Source organism: Salvia miltiorrhiza, chromosome 2, assembly GCF_028751815.1.
Source record: "Salvia miltiorrhiza cultivar Shanhuang (shh) chromosome 2, IMPLAD_Smil_shh, whole genome shotgun sequence".
Taxonomy (NCBI): domain Eukaryota; kingdom Viridiplantae; phylum Streptophyta; class Magnoliopsida; order Lamiales; family Lamiaceae; genus Salvia; species Salvia miltiorrhiza.
In genome coordinates, this window is record NC_080388.1 from 27,109,037 (window position 1) to 27,127,407 (window position 18,371).

Consider the following 18,371-nt stretch of genomic DNA (forward strand, 5'->3'; position numbering starts at 1 on the left):
ATTTCAAGTGTTGAAGTGTCATTTTAAGTGTTGAAGTGTCATTCGAGAAATCAAAGTGTCATTTCAATTCTTTGAAGTGTTGATGTGTCATTTGAATTCTTCATGTGTCATTTCAAGTGTTGAAGTGTTATTCAAAATTTCAAAGTGTCATTTCAAGTCTCATAGTGTCATTTGAATTCTTCAAGTATTATTTGAAGTGTTGATGTGTCATTTGAAATATCATAGTGTCATTTGAATTCTTCAAGTGTCCTTTCAAGTGTTAAAGTATCATTTTAAGTGTTGAAGTATCATTGTAAATTTCAAAGTGTCATTTGAAGTGTTGATGTGTCATTTGAAATATCATAGTGTCATTTCAATTCTTCAAGTGTTGAAGTTTCATTTGAAGTATTGAAGTGTCATTATAAATTTCAAAGTGTCATATTGTCATTTGAATTCTTCAAGTGTTATTTGAAGTGTTGATGTGTCATTTAAAATACCATAGTGTCATTTGAATTCTTCAAGTGTCATTTCAAGTGTTGAAGTGTTATTCGAAATTTCAAAGTGTCATTTCAAGTCTCATAGTGTCATTTCAAGTGTTGAAGTGTCATTCGAGAAATCAAAGTGTCATTTCAATTCTTCAAGTGTCATTTGAAATATCATAGTGTCATTTGAATTCTTCATGTGTCATTTGAAGTGTTGAAGTGTTATTCAAAATTTCAAAGTGTCATTTCATAGTCTCATAGTGTTATTCAATATTACAGAGACGCGGAGCGTGAAGAAGAGGGGGCTCTATAAACAACAAAAAAGATTACACAGCAAGGGTACATCTAGTTACAATACAAAGCACAATTATACATGCTCTATCTACAAACATTGCTTCAGACATCACATAACTGGTTAGACCACTGCATCCTCTACATGAGGAGGTGGAGCAGCAGCAGCTACGGGTGGAGCTCCATAAAACTCCTCTTCCTTCGGTGGATGGATAGTCACAACATCAGGTAGAGGCGTCATGGGGCCCTGCTTCCCCTTTGGATCCCATTCGAGCATGATCTCAAAAACTTAGCATCAAAAGCAAAAACCCAAGTGTCCATTTTCGGCCAACAAGAAAAGGAAATATAGAAATTCTCCTAAGTTCAACTACCACTTATGTTTGTACCAAAATAAAACCATACTGGCATCAACCTCATTTGTTCACAAACTCTATTACTCTTTGACGAACATCATCTCTCAATTCATTAATTTCTGATAATAGTATTGCTGATGTGTATTGGCATCTAAGTTTTCTCCTTCCAGCAGCCTTAAATCAAATCAACAAAGGAAAATATATCATAATATATAAGATGAAATATATAAGATGAATTATAAAAGTTTAAAGTCAACAAACCTCGCAGAGATCTCTGCATTCGTATGCTTTGCCTTGGAAATTCAGCATGTGGTTCATTAAATAGACACCACAGTCACTATTTGTTGTCTTTTTTTGCCAGTCAAATTCAATATTTTGTATAATATATGTCTCAAAGTTTTGAGCTTCAGGATGCTGTCTCTCTTTGAGATATATAGCAAAAAAATTTTGCTGTATAAACAATCAACATAAGAAATAGTTAGTTAAATTGAATATGCAAACTTAGAAAGCAAAGAAAATAAAAACAATAACTACTAAATATATACCAGAATTTGCACAACTTTCCAAAATTATGTTCCTTCTTGGCCGTTCCATTTTTGGTTGTCTAGGTAGTAAATTTTCTTGCAAGGAAAATCAACTACACAAGCAAAGAAATGGTGCTCGTACCACAATGGAAAGAATATCTATAAAAAGACAACAAATAAAAGTTAATACTGTATAAAATAGTCATTTTAAGTGTTGAAAAACACTATTATGTTATATGAAAAACACTACTACGTTTAATACTATTAAGAATAACACTATTTAAGTCTCCAACTAACACTATTATGTTATATGAAAAACACTACTATGTTTAATACTATTATATTATTATAAGTATATCCTACAATAAAATAACAAAGATTCAGATATGAATAATTGCTTTCACATATTATACATTCACATAAAAGTTTAAAACTATTATACTATAGTATCTTACCAACTCAGATTTTTGAATATCTGGTGCCATCTCCAATTGACATATCCAACACTTCCATGCACCTTGAATTTCATCCTTTATCCTTGATATCTCAGTTTGATTTTCTTCTTTCAACAATTTTGATATATAAAACTACAATCACAACACAAAACAAAAACAAATAAATCAAAAAACATTCAATACTTAAAAGAATTCAAATGAAATTAGGCAACTGTTACCGAATGTTGTGTGTTGAAGAAGAATTTAAGTGGGTCTCTTCCATTATGTTTAGCTTTGTGTTCTTATGCTTTGTTCAGCATCTGTCACAGCCCGCCCTAACTAAGGATAGTTAAGCCGAGTGATCTACGACTAGGGATGGGGTTAAAGAAGAAGGGGAAGAAAAGGGGCGTCATTTATAGCCGTAAAACTTACTCATCTTAATAAAACTCGTCATTTTTATTCATGAATACTCAATTGAAAATAGTCTATGAAAGACAGCATAAAACTTAATTAATATCATTAATCAAGTTATACATCATATGAAACCATTCTCTTAAGACTCAAAGTATGACATAACATACTATAACATCAACAACATCTTGCAGCGGAAAGTAGCTAGACATATGTATGAAGACATATTCTAGACAGGTTAACTATTTATTAACAACCCTGGAGACTCCGCTCATTGCAGCACCATCATCACATCAGCTCAACCTGCACATTTAGAAAACATATGCAGGGCTGAGTACAAAAGCACTCAGTGGGCACGTATGCCTAGGTATAAAAATACATGCTTCAAAACTGTAAATTGTCATGCCATCATAAACAGTACAGCAAGGGAGTTTTTCGCTAAAAAGGCCCAAGCTTACTAAGTTCATTTGTGATTCTTAAAGTTCGTCTGCAGACTAAGTTCTCTTGTAATCTATCATATCTGGAATTGTGTGCCGGAGAGGTGGCCACCTCTCACGGTCACTTGATCGGCCAACCCGCTAGATGACTCACGGTCACTGGTGTACACTAGTCCTGGCAGGATAGCTATCAACTGCTCAGGACCCGAATTCGATTGCATAATAACTGGCAAAGCCACATCAGATAGATATCATACCAAACATTGAAACATTTATGGCAAGACAATAGTTGTAATATTTTCCAGTTCAAAGATTTTGTAACGAAATAACTTGTTCAAAGGTAGCATTAAACTTGTTTGATAGATATATAAAACTGAAATTAACAGTTAAATCATCTCATGCATTCATTCGTATAAGAGGCCTACGACACGCAGGGGATCTCTATATACGTATAGTAAAAGTAATGCCCACCTGATTGCAGTGTTTTGCTACTTAAGACAACGATTCTCTTTCCTTAGCGCGATAGGTTACTCAGACGCTTTTGTTTATTTGAACCTTTGATAACACGAAAACATGTGTTCGAGTGAATAATAGAAAAGATAACAACAAATGCAGTGAATCACTATTCACTCATTTCTCTAACTACCCATATTTCCTTAAACGACTATATCTAACTCATATACAATCGTTCTTCCTTTATCAAAATACTTCATGTACCTTTGAGGATGTAGGAAATTCCATTTTATTCATTTATTTATCTATTATAAATAAAGAATAATTCTATAAACATAAAACGTTTTCCTTTTCCCCATTTAATAATGCCAATCTCCAATATATATACATACACATCAATAGCTCATTTATAAACTAAAAGTGATATTTTATCAACAATAAAACTTTAAAATCCTTAATAGGAATTATTTTGAATCATTTCCATCTCAACAAAACTGTATAGATTCAACTTCAACTAATAAACTGCTTTTACTCCGAACTCGTATGGAGTCGAATTTTATTTCAATAGAAACCTCTTTGAGTCTAGTTTAATTGAAAAAAAAGTGTGTTGAAAAACTCCAAGTAGTTTAAGAGATATAGCGATTTTCCCATCGCCTACCAGATTCGGCAGTTTCTGCCAACTGAAAGTCCAGATCTTTGAAAAATAGCAAACGTTTCCGGAATGATCCCAAATTTTATATGCAGATAAATAACGCATATAAATTTATACCATAAAAATTTGAGAGCTAAATATCAACATATGGTTACTGAAATAGTTAACTTAATCATCTGCCTCACGACAGTTTCAACAGATACGGGCAGTAGACTTCTCAAATTTTAAAAGGGTAGTAAACGAAGTTCAAATAACATGAAACTTTGTACAAATATTCACCACACTCCCATATATACCCCAGAAATTTCCCATAATATAATAGAAACGGGAATGCATCGAAATAAGGGCGTCAACTTACCCTTGTCCAAGTGAGCACTAATGGAAGTTGTTCGTCGGGGGTTTTCTGGTCGTCGTTCCGCTATGGTGTTTAGCCGCGAAGGTCTACGACTTAGTCTACCTCGTGCGAGGTAGATCAGGCTACACAACGGTGGTTTCTCGATCCTTTTTCGTCGTAAGGATAGTGAGAAACGAAAGCCGTAAGTTGGCCGGTGGCTAAGTCGGGAATTCGACGTTGGCCGCCGAAGGATATTGCGGTCTTTGGTCAGGGAAAAACAGAGAAGGCTTCGGCCTTTCGATTGTTGGATTTGGTAGCCTGAAGATGGAGGAACGAGTACACGTTCTCGGTTCAGAGCCTAGTGGCCGGTCGGCGAAGAAACAGCCCGGCGACACGCAGGGGATCTAAATATCTTTTCTTGCAAAAAAAACTCTATGGAATTACAGTTCATATGTTAATACGTGTAAACTTTTCTTTTGGATCATTCACTTGGTGGTTCTCTGATATTGAATAAAAAGGGAATACCTTGAATAGGTCTATGGTATTAGTCTCTGCAGATTTTATATATGGCATAGATTAGAAGCCAATTGTGAAGAAGAATTGAATGAGATGAATAATCTTCACTCTATTACTTTAATAAACTTGCTGCAGAGGTGGGAATGGGTGAGTTGAGATAGTGGAATAGGTTTTAAAGAAGCAAAATTCTATTTGGAGATTGACTTCAGAGGTGAAGAAAATTGTGAAGTAGTAGGTGAAGAAAATTGTGAACGTATTGGTGAAGAAAATTGTGAAGTAGTAGGTGAAGAAAATTGCGAACGTATTGGTGATTGGTTTAATAGAAGAATGAGAGGGATGTGGATGAATGAGAACCATATGTGCTTAATCTCATATAAACACATTAAGATATATAAGCCTAATTCTCATTGAAGCATAAAATTCACTTGAGCTTGCCTCTAACATAAATTAAATTACTCATGGGCTTTAAGTAAACAATCGATAAAAGATTCATATTTAACACTTCAGTGTTAAATTCTCCACAATAAATTAATGGACTCAAAATATATTTTGAGTGCATCATCTATTGAAAATAAAAAAAATAAATCATCACATATATAAATTATCAAATTCATATAAGTTCGTATTTTATTAATGGATGCTGATCCCTAATTACCATAATCAATCCTTAAATCAGTAATTTAAAAGTATATAATCCTTAATAAAAAGTCGGGTCATTACATACTATCCCCCTTAAAAGAAATTTCGTCCCGAAATTTGTACCGCAGAAAACAACTCTGAGTACTTCACTTTCTTGTTAGACCGTAGTCTATTCTTGACCATGATATATTCATAGGTCCCTTACTATCGGTATCGACTTAGTCCTTAGTACCTGAACTTCCCGATCTAAGATAGACTTGGATCTTCCTTCGTGACTCAAATATTGACTAATAACAATGTTGTTCTTATGGATCATATGTTTTGAATCGTAAACATTTTTCTCTAATTGCGACACATGGGATACATTACGCACATTCTCAAAGCTTAGCGCTAACGCCAAACAGTAAGTTATTGGGCCTATCCTTTCTACAATCTCGTATGAGCCTATAAAACGGGGTTTAGGTTTACCCTTCACATTGAGTCCAATGATTTCTCTTGATGGAGAAACTTTTATGGAAATTATCTCTCCACTTTCACATCATAGGTCAATTTGTCATTTGTCAACATATGACTCTGTCAATCATGGCCCCTATTTTATTCACTATCAAATTTTGACGGATGATTTCAATCATCTAGTCATTTCATCCCAACAAAGTGGTGATCTATATTTTCTCACGTGTAACGCCTCATTTGCCAACCTATCGATAGTCGATTGATAACTGGTATTATATCTCTCACAATGAGTGGCAAAAACATGTTCTCAGCTTTCACCCCGGTTTAGCTCAGTCGTCCTTAACATACCTTATTAGTAATTTCTATGTCATTTAAGCGGAACTATAACGACTAATATCTCTAAAGTATTCCTAAAGCAACTTAAACAGTTTGTAAGGAGACCCACCATTTCGAGCATGTAAGCAGTTAGCTTAAAATGCCGTTATAAACTTTTATTCATTCATTGAAGGAATCTCGAGTCATGTGGGCATTGACTACCCCCTTTCGTGACAACCTTTGCTTAAGTCTTAAGGATTCGAAAAATCAATCTCGACAAATCCATTAGTTCGTTAAGGGTTCGGTTTGTCCCAAACACGATTTTAAGCTAGACTTTATGAGCTCAAATACTCAAAGTAACAATATGATATGTTATAAAACCTTCACTTGCTAGCACGCAAGACATATTTCAACAAATGAGGTTACATCTCATTTCATTCCTCCTAACTAGAATTTTTTTCTAGATCTTAATACATCTTAGTACTTCCTGGTGATAGTATAAGGGTGTCGTGGCTTTATCTTATTCTTAAGTTCATTGCATGGAGATGCATATCTTCCCTTCAAAGAAGATAGCATTATTTGATTCCTCGTGGTAATTCTTGAAACTTCTTATCCTTATTCTTACTCTTAACTTCTCATCCTTCCTTCGTGCTCCTACCACAATTTTCCTCAAGCTGGGTGGTTTAATCACTTCTATCATCATCTTATCACATCTTAGACGAGGCCTTCTGGCTCACTGTATCATCTACTACATTGGTCTTGTCCATGTGATGGTTAATACCAAAATCATAATCTTTTTCGGGTTCAACCCATCCTCTTTGTCTCATCAGCTACTACAAATTCCTTATCAGGTTTTAGAATTTCTAGCACTACAATTCAAAATCATCAAAACTCTTTATCAGTAAACTATCATTTATACTCGACACCAATTGTTCGAGTGTCAGATACCAACATTTATGTGCGTTATTCATAACTATCACACTCACTCCATTTAGACACATAATCGATATCAAACTCAAATAATAATTTATATCTTAACAATTTATCATGCTCATAGTTCTCGATTAAATCTCGGACTTTGTAATTAAATACTAAATTCCAACTATAATTAATTAACATGCTTCTCTAATTTATTTACCTCATTTAAACTAATAAATCTAATCCATGCTAATTTCTCATACTTAGCCATTTTATATGCATTTCTCATGTAATTCAAAAAGCTCAATAACTTACTAATCATGCTCATCTCATAAATACTCAAATAATTCATATAGTCTTACTAACATAGCATTAACTCATATGCACTGCTAGTTCACTTACATGACTTCACATACTCCACATATCTCAACTTAATAAATCATCGAATAGTTAGAAAATTTGTATTTAATGGAAATAAATTCCAAAAATTTAAATACAAATATTTTTAACTAAACACATTGGCATGCTCAAAATAACTCAATTAAAATCGAGCATCGCTCGTCTCTGGCCTTATGACTCACGGCCTTCATCAAATCTGAACCTTGGTGTTTAAATTAATCTAAGTAAATTATACGTGCAATATTTAATAAATATAAACACATATATAAACTCAAATCATTCAATATGTTCCAGAAAATGCCACTTTCTTGAGCAAAACTCACACCTACTGATTTGGCATAAATTCGTTCACCCAATAGTACTTTTGTACATGGTCCCTAAATGTTCCTTATGTTCATCTTCATTCTTGGAGTCACTAAGACGAACTTATCCAGGTGAAGGTAGAATACTCTATCAATGATGCCCATGAATATATCTGGGCATTTGTTAGCCTGAATGGCACAACTACAAACTTGTAGTGGTCATAACCCGTTCTAAAAGTTGTCTTGGGTGATGACATCCGATCCTCAATCGATCTTGGAAAACACATTTGCACCTTTGAGTTGGTCAAACAATTCATCTACCCTCACTAAAGGATATTTATTCTTGAGTATTAATTTGTTCCACGCTCTATTGTCTGTGCGCCTTTTTAAAGTACCATACTTCTTCATAACATACAAAATATGCGCTCCTGATGGGAATGCACTAGACATGATTAAACTTAGGTCTAGTCGTTTTCTGCAATTGGATCTCTAGGTTCTCCAACTCCCTTGGAGTAATCTTGTTCGATGCTTTTGATACACGTGTCGATCCTGGTACTAGGTCGATGGTAAATTCTACTTATCTATTGGGTGGCAGTCTTGGTAAGTTCTCCGGATAATCATAATGAAATTCACGTATAACTTCTACGTCCTCAACTGTCCTTTCTGTGCTAGCTCATCCGTTTAGGTATACAAGGAAAACTTGGTAATGTTTCTTATTTATCACCTTCATGGCTTGTATGTATGAAATAACTGATATTCTCTCCTTATACTTATCTCTTGAAAACTTAATGCGTCTATTCTTGAAGGTTTGAAGGAGATTTCTCATTTAATGCATAAATCGTAGCATATAATTCTCAGCTAACCAGTCCATTCCTAGGGTTACATCTACGTTCCATATTGGTATAACATCAAGTTATTCGCTACCACCTTAAGTGATCTTACATTCAATTACAGGTTCATATAACTACGCGTTACTACCGTTGTCCCTTCTACGGGTGAAAAGTTTTTTTTTTTTTTTTTTTCATATCTTGACCACTTTGTTCAGTTTGAATTTGTGTCGGTTGATCCCCGAGCATAACTACCTTGGCGTCTAGAGTTTTGTTGAGCAATTCAAAGTACGTAAACTCACCGTGGTTGGCGAATGCCATTCTTATCTCATACTTTAGGCCAGGTCGAAACTTCTTCAGCATCTATTCATCGATGTCCACCTATTGTGGGGCATAACGGATATGTCGCAGCAAATCTGGTCGTACTTGGTCATAGACATCTTGTTTTGCTTGAGGTTGAACATTTTCGTTTCTTTCCACTTATCGCAGATATAAAAAAAAATATGTAATATGTGTCCGTCTTATAGTCTTACTAAGACAAGTTTGCTAACATTCTTGAGTCATTGCTTTTCTTTTGGCCTCCCACCAAAATCTGTAGATCTAGTCAACTGGAATGCAACATATGAAGTCGTTCTGGTGCGGTACAAAGAAAATCAAAGATTCTCTTCATCGTCTTAATCTAGAGTTTACCCTCAACTGGATTCTTAGTTTCATTGATAAAACAATCTTTACTCGAGAAAAAGTTCATCCATCTTTCGTGATGGTTCATTTCTGTCCCCACCTCGTTTCTAGCTTCTCATCTACCAGACATTCTATTTTTTTTTTGTTTTTTTTTAAACTGAAGTTGAAATACAGGGGTTTATAAACCCAAAAGACGTCTACTGAGATTTGGATCATGTGGACTGGCCAGGTCCAACATAATCACTTCCCAGTTACACGGGAAACATCATCCCGAACTTGGTAATTCTGGGTCTTCTAAATTCTCATCATACTATACATAACAAAACTTAAGTTCACACCAGCAAGCTAAAAGCTTAAACTCAGGGTCCTATGTTCTAGACTCTTGTTTCGAAAGTTCAATATTTTTCGACTCTCCTCTCATGTTGCGGTGGTGGTGGCGGAGAATTATCCCGCCTATCTTTCACATCACACTCTTGATGACATCTTTGAGGCATTTTTGAAATCACAAAAGGAAAACTCAACTCGACCAACGCTCTAAGCATCCTCAAAACTCAAGTTCAATTTACTAACTCAACTTTAAGGAAACCCTCACGGTCACCTTAACATTCATCTGTAAGGCAATAAGCACTCACGAAATGCTAACAAAAAGACCACTCTGGTCAACCTAATATATCCATCAGTAGAATGCCTCTTTTTAGAGGACTTACATAAAGGGGTTATATAAACCCTACAAAACCATAGTATCTATCGTAATGTCCCTTCTAAACCGACACCATTAATAGTACTATGTCTCGGTCTGGACCTCTTACAGTAATTGCTACCAGTTAACTCATCTAGTTGCTACTTTAGCACACTAGGAACATCCATCTATTTAACATCAGTAGGGTACTATATTCGCATGCTTATCTATCATCATGTCAAAATCTCAAGTACCAGTATCTCCTAAGTAAGTTATATGCATCGCAATGTAATTGCAACTAATCAAAAACGAGGGTGTACCGCGCATACTCTCAAGATCATCCTTAGCTCTAGCCTACATCGACTTCTCTTCTCATCCTCATCAACTCTAGCCCTCCTCGGCTACTTCTCATCCTCATTATCGTTTATCATTTTATCATCTTTGGTAACTGATACTCAAGGATCGACTCGATATCTACTACACTCTTCTAGAGTCCCTGGTAGAAAACAAGCATCCGGTCAGTAGATCCGCATAGAAAATCTGGGTATCTGTAACAAATCCCATCTCCTGTGGGTCCAATGCTCAAGACGACATGTCCCATCATATTGAGTGGCTTTCTTCCTTGCTCAATCCTACCACTCGATTGGTAGCACGGGGACTAGGTGCACGATGCCATCCAGTCTAGTAACAACCATAAGGCTTTCATCCTTTCATAGTCTATGAACATGTGTTTGAAAATCTGCTAGGGTATCTCTGTACCACATACTGTACGCCTCGTCCTCGTATCCGATCTTTCCTGAGTTCGATCTCACAACAGTCCACTTTCGTGCAGTGCCAACAGTCCTGGCCAACCTATAAGGAGAACTTAAAGGTGACTCTAGGAACTAACTCTACTTCGCTCCAGCAACAAAAATAAACAAAACATAACTTAGCAAAACTCCTATTAAGTAGTACTGTTATCTTAAAACTCAAGCTCAAAACATCTAAATTCTCATCTCGTCCCGTCTTTACTTAGTAGGGAATCTCTCTAAACAATGATATTAGATCCCTTAATCTAAATCATCGTGACTCAGTAAGACAACTCAACAATTCTCTCTCAAAGCCATCTCCAAAGACTATGGCTCATGATACCTCCTCAAGTACCATTAAGGTTGCGTGAGCAAAACTCGCGTCACAAAATAACTCAACATATCGTACAATATCTCATTGCAGCATGCTAATAACTCATCATTAATCATGCTATTATACTCAAGCTCATAACTCAAACTCATAACTCAAACCAACAAGTACTTAAAGCAATTGCTAATTCTCTCAAGCTTTAGCTCTAAGTTCTCATTTCATCCTTCTACTTAGTAAAAAAAAATCTCTCTTAACAATGACATTAGATTCCTTCATCTAAATCATCGTGACTTATCACAACTGCTCAAACAATTCTCATCACAAAACATCTCAAATACATCACATCATAACTCATAATTATGCATCCTCAATCATATAGCATCATATGATATAAACGCTCTCATGATTCATCATGTAACATCAACGTATGCTCTTACAACATAATAACTCATTATTAATCATGTTGTCATCCTCAAACTCAAACTATGCACCTTTAAAGTGTAACATCATAACTCATCATATAACCTCAACATCATGCTCTTCAAAATTTAACGTCAAATAAACTTTGAAATTTTACATACCTCGTTGAGCCTGGTGTGATGGTGCGCTGAGCTCACGGTTGTTAATAACTATTAGTCTAGCGACTCATTCTAGACTAAACTCAAGACTTCTAATTCAGAGCTTTCCTTCGCTTTGATACCACTTTGTCACAGCCCGCCCTAACTAAGGATAGTTAAGCCGAGTGATCTACGACTAGGGATGGGGTTAAAGAAGAAGGGGAAGAAAAGGGGCGTCATTTATAGCCGTAAAACTTACTCATCTTAATAAAACTCGTCATTTTTATTCATGAATACTCAATTGAAAATAGTCTATGAAAGACAGCATAAAACTTAATTAATATCATTAATCAAGTTATACATCATATGAAACCATTCTCTTAAGACTCAAAGTATGACATAACATACTATAACATCAACAACATCTTGCAGCGGAAAGTAGCTAGACATATGTATGAAGACATATTCTAGACAGGTTAACTATTTATTAACAACCCTGGAGACTCCGCTCATTGCAGCACCATCATCACATCAGCTCAACCTGCACATTTAGAAAACATATGCAGGGCTGAGTACAAAAGCACTCAGTGGGCACGTATGCCTAGGTATAAAAATACATGCTTCAAAACTGTAAATTGTCATGCCATCATAAACAGTACAGCAAGGGAGTTTTTCGCTAAAAAGGCCCAAGCTTACTAAGTTCATTTGTGATTCTTAAAGTTCGTCTGCAGACTAAGTTCTCTTGTAATCTATCATATCTGGAACTGTGTGCCGGAGAGGTGGCCACCTCTCACGGTCACTTGACCGGCCAACCCGCTAGATGACTCACGGTCACTGGTGTACACTAGTCCTGGCAGGATAGCTATCAACTGCTCAGGACCCGAATTCGATTGCATAATAACTGGCAAAGCCACATCAGATAGATATCATACCAAACATTGAAACATTTATGGCAAGACAATAGTTGTAATATTTTCCAGTTCAAAGATTTTGTAACGAAATAACTTGTTCAAAGGTAGCATTAAACTTGTTTGATAGATATATAAAACTGAAATTAACAGTTAAATCATCTCATGCATTCATTCGTATAAGAGGCCTACGACACGCAGGGGATCTCTATATACGTATAGTAAAAGTAATGCCCACCTGATTGCAGTGTTTTGCTACTTAAGACAACGATTCTCTTTCCTTAGCGCGATAGGTTACTCAGACGCTTTTGTTTATTTGAACCTTTGATAACACGAAAACATGTGTTCGAGTGAATAATAGAAAAGATAACAACAAATGCAGTGAATCACTATTCACTCATTTCTCTAACTACCCATATTTCCTTAAACGACTATATCTAACTCATATACAATCGTTCTTCCTTTATCAAAATACTTCATGTACCTTTGAGGATGTAGGAAATTCCATTTTATTCATTTATTTATCTATTATAAATAAAGAATAATTCTATAAACATAAAACGTTTTCCTTTTCCCCATTTAATAATGCCAATCTCCAATATATATACATACACATCAATAGCTCATTTATAAACTAAAAGTGATATTTTATCAACAATAAAACTTTAAAATCCTTAATAGGAATTATTTTGAATCATTTCCATCTCAACAAAACTGTATAGATTCAACTTCAACTAATAAACTGCTTTTACTCCGAACTCGTATGGAGTCGAATTTTATTTCAATAGAAACCTCTTTGAGTCTAGTTTAATTGAAAAAAAAGTGTGTTGAAAAACTCCAAGTAGTTTAAGAGATATAGCGATTTTCCCATCGCCTACCAGATTCGGCAGTTTCTGCCAACTGAAAGTCCAGATCTTTGAAAAATAGCAAACGTTTCCGGAATGATCCCAAATTTTATATGCAGATAAATAACGCATATAAATTTATACCATAAAAATTTGAGAGCTAAATATCAACATATGGTTACTGAAATAGTTAACTTAATCATCTGCCTCACGACAGTTTCAACAGATACGGGCAGTAGACTTCTCAAATTTTAAAAGGGTAGTAAACGAAGTTCAAATAACATGAAACTTTGTACAAATATTCACCACACTCCCATATATACCCCAGAAATTTCCCATAATATAATAGAAACGGGAATGCATCGAAATAAGGGCGTCAACTTACCCTTGTCCAAGTGAGCACTAATGGAAGTTGTTCGTCGGGGGTTTTCTGGTCGTCGTTCCGCTATGGTGTTTAGCCGCGAAGGTCTACGACTTAGTCTACCTCGTGCGAGGTAGATCAGGCTACACAACGGTGGTTTCTCGATCCTTTTTCGTCGTAAGGATAGTGAGAAACGAAAGCCGTAAGTTGGCCGGTGGCTAAGTCGGGAATTCGACGTTGGCCGCCGAAGGATATTGCGGTCTTTGGTCAGGGAAAAACAGAGAAGGCTTCGGCCTTTCGATTGTTGGATTTGGTAGCCTGAAGATGGAGGAACGAGTACACGTTCTCGGTTCAGAGCCTAGTGGCCGGTCGGCGAAGAAACAGCCCGGCGACACGCAGGGGATCTAAATATCTTTTCTTGCAAAAAAAACTCTATGGAATTACAGTTCATATGTTAATACGTGTAAACTTTTCTTTTGGATCATTCACTTGGTGGTTCTCTGATATTGAATAAAAAGGGAATACCTTGAATAGGTCTATGGTATTAGTCTCTGCAGATTTTATATATGGCATAGATTAGAAGCCAATTGTGAAGAAGAATTGAATGAGATGAATAATCTTCACTCTATTACTTTAATAAACTTGCTGCAGAGGTGGGAATGGGTGAGTTGAGATAGTGGAATAGGTTTTAAAGAAGCAAAATTCTATTTGGAGATTGACTTCAGAGGTGAAGAAAATTGTGAAGTAGTAGGTGAAGAAAATTGTGAACGTATTGGTGAAGAAAATTGTGAAGTAGTAGGTGAAGAAAATTGCGAACGTATTGGTGATTGGTTTAATAGAAGAATGAGAGGGATGTGGATGAATGAGAACCATATGTGCTTAATCTCATATAAACACATTAAGATATATAAGCCTAATTCTCATTGAAGCATAAAATTCACTTGAGCTTGCCTCTAACATAAATTAAATTACTCATGGGCTTTAAGTAAACAATCGATAAAAGATTCATATTTAACACTTCAGTGTTAAATTCTCCACAATAAATTAATGGACTCAAAATATATTTTGAGTGCATCATCTATTGAAAATAAAAAAAATAAATCATCACATATATAAATTATCAAATTCATATAAGTTCGTATTTTATTAATGGATGCTGATCCCTAATTACCATAATCAATCCTTAAATCAGTAATTTAAAAGTATATAATCCTTAATAAAAAGTCGGGTCATTACAGCATCAATTACCATACATCCAAAACATCCGTACTTATAAAAGAACCATTATCCATCGATTGGATTGAATTAAATGACAAGTAGAACTCTGCATCATATGCAAACACATTGTCCCTATTTGACAATTAAGAAAACATTAATTAATATACTATAGAAACAGTAATCATAACAAATTCTCCCTGTATTTAGTTATAAAAAAATAAATACTTATCTTTGGTGCATGGACAGAGAAACAGAAATCAGAAATATCCTTTTCAATCCTTAACAAGTTGGTCACGGTTTTGCTATGCTTTTTCAGGAATTCGGATTTGAATGTTTTAAATTCCTGTACTGGCCAAGCAATGGACTCAGATCTTCCAAAAGGATAAATGTCTGCAAAATAAATACAAAATGTTAATGTATGTACATAAATGAAACTATTCTCATAATAAACTAACACTATACAGATATAAAAATTACATTAAATTATGTTACCATTTCTAATTTCTTTCTCTCCATCTATTGGGTCTGCACAAATTTGTTTACTATATAAGTTGCCTCTGTTTTCAAGGCCCTGCAGTTAAATATTCCATATTTTACTATAACAAACAAATGACACTGCATAGACATTTAAATGACACTATTAACACAAATAAATGACACTGCATAGACATTTAAATGACACTACTCATCAATATAAAAATGATACTAACAAAAATAAATGACACTGCGCAGACATTCAAATGAAAATACTCATCAATATAAAAGACATTAACACAAAATAAATGACACTACTCATCACAATAAAAATGACACTAGCACAAATAAATGTTACTGCACAGACTTTTAATTGAAAATACTCAGCAACATAAAAGACACTAACAAATGCACAGACTTTTAAATGACAATACTCAGCAATATAAAAGACACTAACAAAGAGACTTCATTTATGTGACAAATCACAAACAAATTATAACATTATAAACATTAAAAATGACACTAACAGTAGAATGTTATGTAAATGATATTTTTCTAAATCACACTAGAAAGACTTTAAACATATTTTCATTAACAATAACTAATTTTCAAACTGTTTTCAAGGCCCTGCAGTTAAACATTCCATATTTTACTATAACAAACAAATGACACTGCATAGACATTTAAATAACACTATTAACACAGATAAATGACACTGCATAGACATTTAAATGACACTACTCATCAATAGAAAAATGATATTAACACAAATAAATGACACTGCGCAGACATTCAAATGAAAATACTCATCAATATAAAAGACATTAACACAAAATAAATTACACTACTCATCACAATAAAAATGACACTAGCACAAATAAATGTTACTGCACAGACTTTTAATTGAAAATACTCAGCAACATAAAAGACACTAACAAATGCACAGACTTTTAAATGACAATACTCAGCAATATAAAAGACACTAACAAAGAGACTTCATTTATGTGACAAATCACAAACAAATTATAACATTATAAACATTAAAAATGACACTAACAGTAGAACGTTATGTAAACGACATTTTTCTAAATCACACTAGAAAGACTTTAAACATATTTTCATTAACAATAACTAATTTTCAAACTCAGAATTATAAAAAAGAAAAAATGCTATAACTTAGTTAAGCGAACAAATTATATTACCTTTCTATAGGTATGATTTCCTTTTTATCCTCAGCAGCATCATTTGTTGTCAGTAACCAGGGGGCTTAGCCCACTGGCCACCGGGTCCTCACTTAAGTGAAGTGACCCGGGTTCGATCCCTCTTGGGAGCGAATTGGAGATTGGAGATATAAGGTGGATTTTGGTGAATGGAGAGATAAGGTGGTTCTTGGAGTGGGATGAGAAACTAATTACTAACATCTAACATGACTTTGCCCGATCAAAAAAAAAAAAAAAAAATTTGTTGTCAGTGATCTACATATAAAATGAAACTGTTATGTAACAAAATCATACTAGTAAATGACATTTAAATAACACTACTGACCAACAAGAAAAAAAATGTCACCATCAGCTTTTGTTGAGATGTAGAGATGGTGTTTAAGTATGTAGAGATGGTGTTTTAAGTATCAACAAGAAAAAAATGGGGGAAGGCTTACCAGTTCCACTTCCTGATAGGAAGAAGCATCATAGCAACTAATGTACCATTTGTAAATACTCAGAAAAGAAAAGTGATAGTGAGTTTCTATGAAGAAAGGTGCAAACAAACTAATGCTGAAATGCCTCCATCCATGTTTAAAGCGAATGCTCAAATTTAATCAATACAGAGGCACAGTCAGTCTTATACTTCCAAGTCCTAAACCACTTCAAATGTATGTAGTACTTAATATGTAACTGACAGTAAACAGATTAGAATTCAAACAAATTTGAACAAGTGATGTCGAAGACTCCCGAGCTCAAAAAGATTGAATCCAACTTCCTATTATGGGCATCACCAGAACATCATTGAAATGTTTTTGGATTATGTACAAAAATTCTAATAGACATCGACCAAGCTGAGAACCAACAACTCTCACTCTGACAAGAAGACAACAACTCTCACTCTGAATAAATTTTTAAGTGACACTCTACTGTTAACAAATGAAACTATTACGATCAATTAATGACACTTTTCATATATTTAAGTTAATCATATAGACGACTAAGTTATTTATGAAACTTCATTAAATTAGCTTTTCAAAATGATACTATACTATATATAAATGAAACTATTACGATAAAAAAATGACACTTTTTCATATAAGCAAGTTTATTATATAGACGACTAAGTCATTTATGAAGTTAGCTTTTCAAAATGACATTATACTATATATAAATGAAACTATTACGACAAAATAATGACACTTTTTCATATATGCAAGTTTATCATATAGATGAGTAAATTTCGTTAAGAATGATAGTATACTAAATATAATTGAAACTATTACGATCAAGTAATGAAACTTTTCATATAGACGACTAAATCATTCGTGATGTGAAATGTTTTGAAGGAATCAGTAATATATGAGTACCTTGTATCAATGTATCTTCATCTAAATCTTGATCTGTAGAGAAGTCTTTATCTGTAGAAACATTGCCAGATTCACAACTGAAATCATCATTCAAGTTAATTTCTTCATTCAACTGCACATTAAAATCTTGAATCTCTACTATTATATCAGAATCGCCCATTGCTGAATTCTTTAAGATGGCGGCGGATATTTAACACCGCCGCGATCAACAGCGATCCTGTTGCTGTCGCCGGCGAGCGGC

General features: G+C 34.5%; 4 long non-coding RNA genes across 6 annotated transcripts; all 4 read right to left on the reverse strand.

The window, feature by feature from the left end:
* Positions 1-681: 681 nt before the first annotated feature.
* LOC131007716 (uncharacterized) lies at positions 682-2,384 on the reverse strand. 2 transcript variants are annotated; one of them, XR_009096214.1, is made up of 4 exons: positions 2,303-2,384; positions 2,085-2,216; positions 1,367-1,555; positions 682-1,279 (listed from the first exon to the last, which is right to left on the reverse strand). It is a non-coding gene; the product is annotated as an uncharacterized LOC131007716 (long non-coding RNA). The 2 variants fall into 2 exon arrangements; XR_009096215.1 differs by having other exon boundaries at positions 1,367-1,788.
* LOC131007735 (uncharacterized) lies at positions 2,382-4,730 on the reverse strand. Of its 2 annotated transcripts, XR_009096242.1 has the most exons (3): positions 4,375-4,730; positions 3,383-3,466; positions 2,382-2,777 (listed from the first exon to the last, which is right to left on the reverse strand). It is a non-coding gene; the product is annotated as an uncharacterized LOC131007735 (long non-coding RNA). The 2 variants fall into 2 exon arrangements; XR_009096241.1 differs by lacking the exon at positions 4,375-4,730 and having other exon boundaries at positions 3,383-4,078.
* A 7,295-nt stretch (positions 4,731-12,025) lies between these two features.
* LOC131007737 (uncharacterized) lies at positions 12,026-14,249 on the reverse strand. The gene is made up of 3 exons (XR_009096244.1): positions 13,894-14,249; positions 12,902-12,985; positions 12,026-12,296 (listed from the first exon to the last, which is right to left on the reverse strand). It is a non-coding gene; the product is annotated as an uncharacterized LOC131007737 (long non-coding RNA).
* An 861-nt stretch (positions 14,250-15,110) lies between these two features.
* On the reverse strand, positions 15,111-16,817 carry LOC131007727 (uncharacterized). The gene is made up of 3 exons (XR_009096230.1): positions 16,764-16,817; positions 15,580-15,658; positions 15,111-15,477 (listed from the first exon to the last, which is right to left on the reverse strand). It is a non-coding gene; the product is annotated as an uncharacterized LOC131007727 (long non-coding RNA).
* Positions 16,818-18,371: the final 1,554 nt, after the last annotated feature.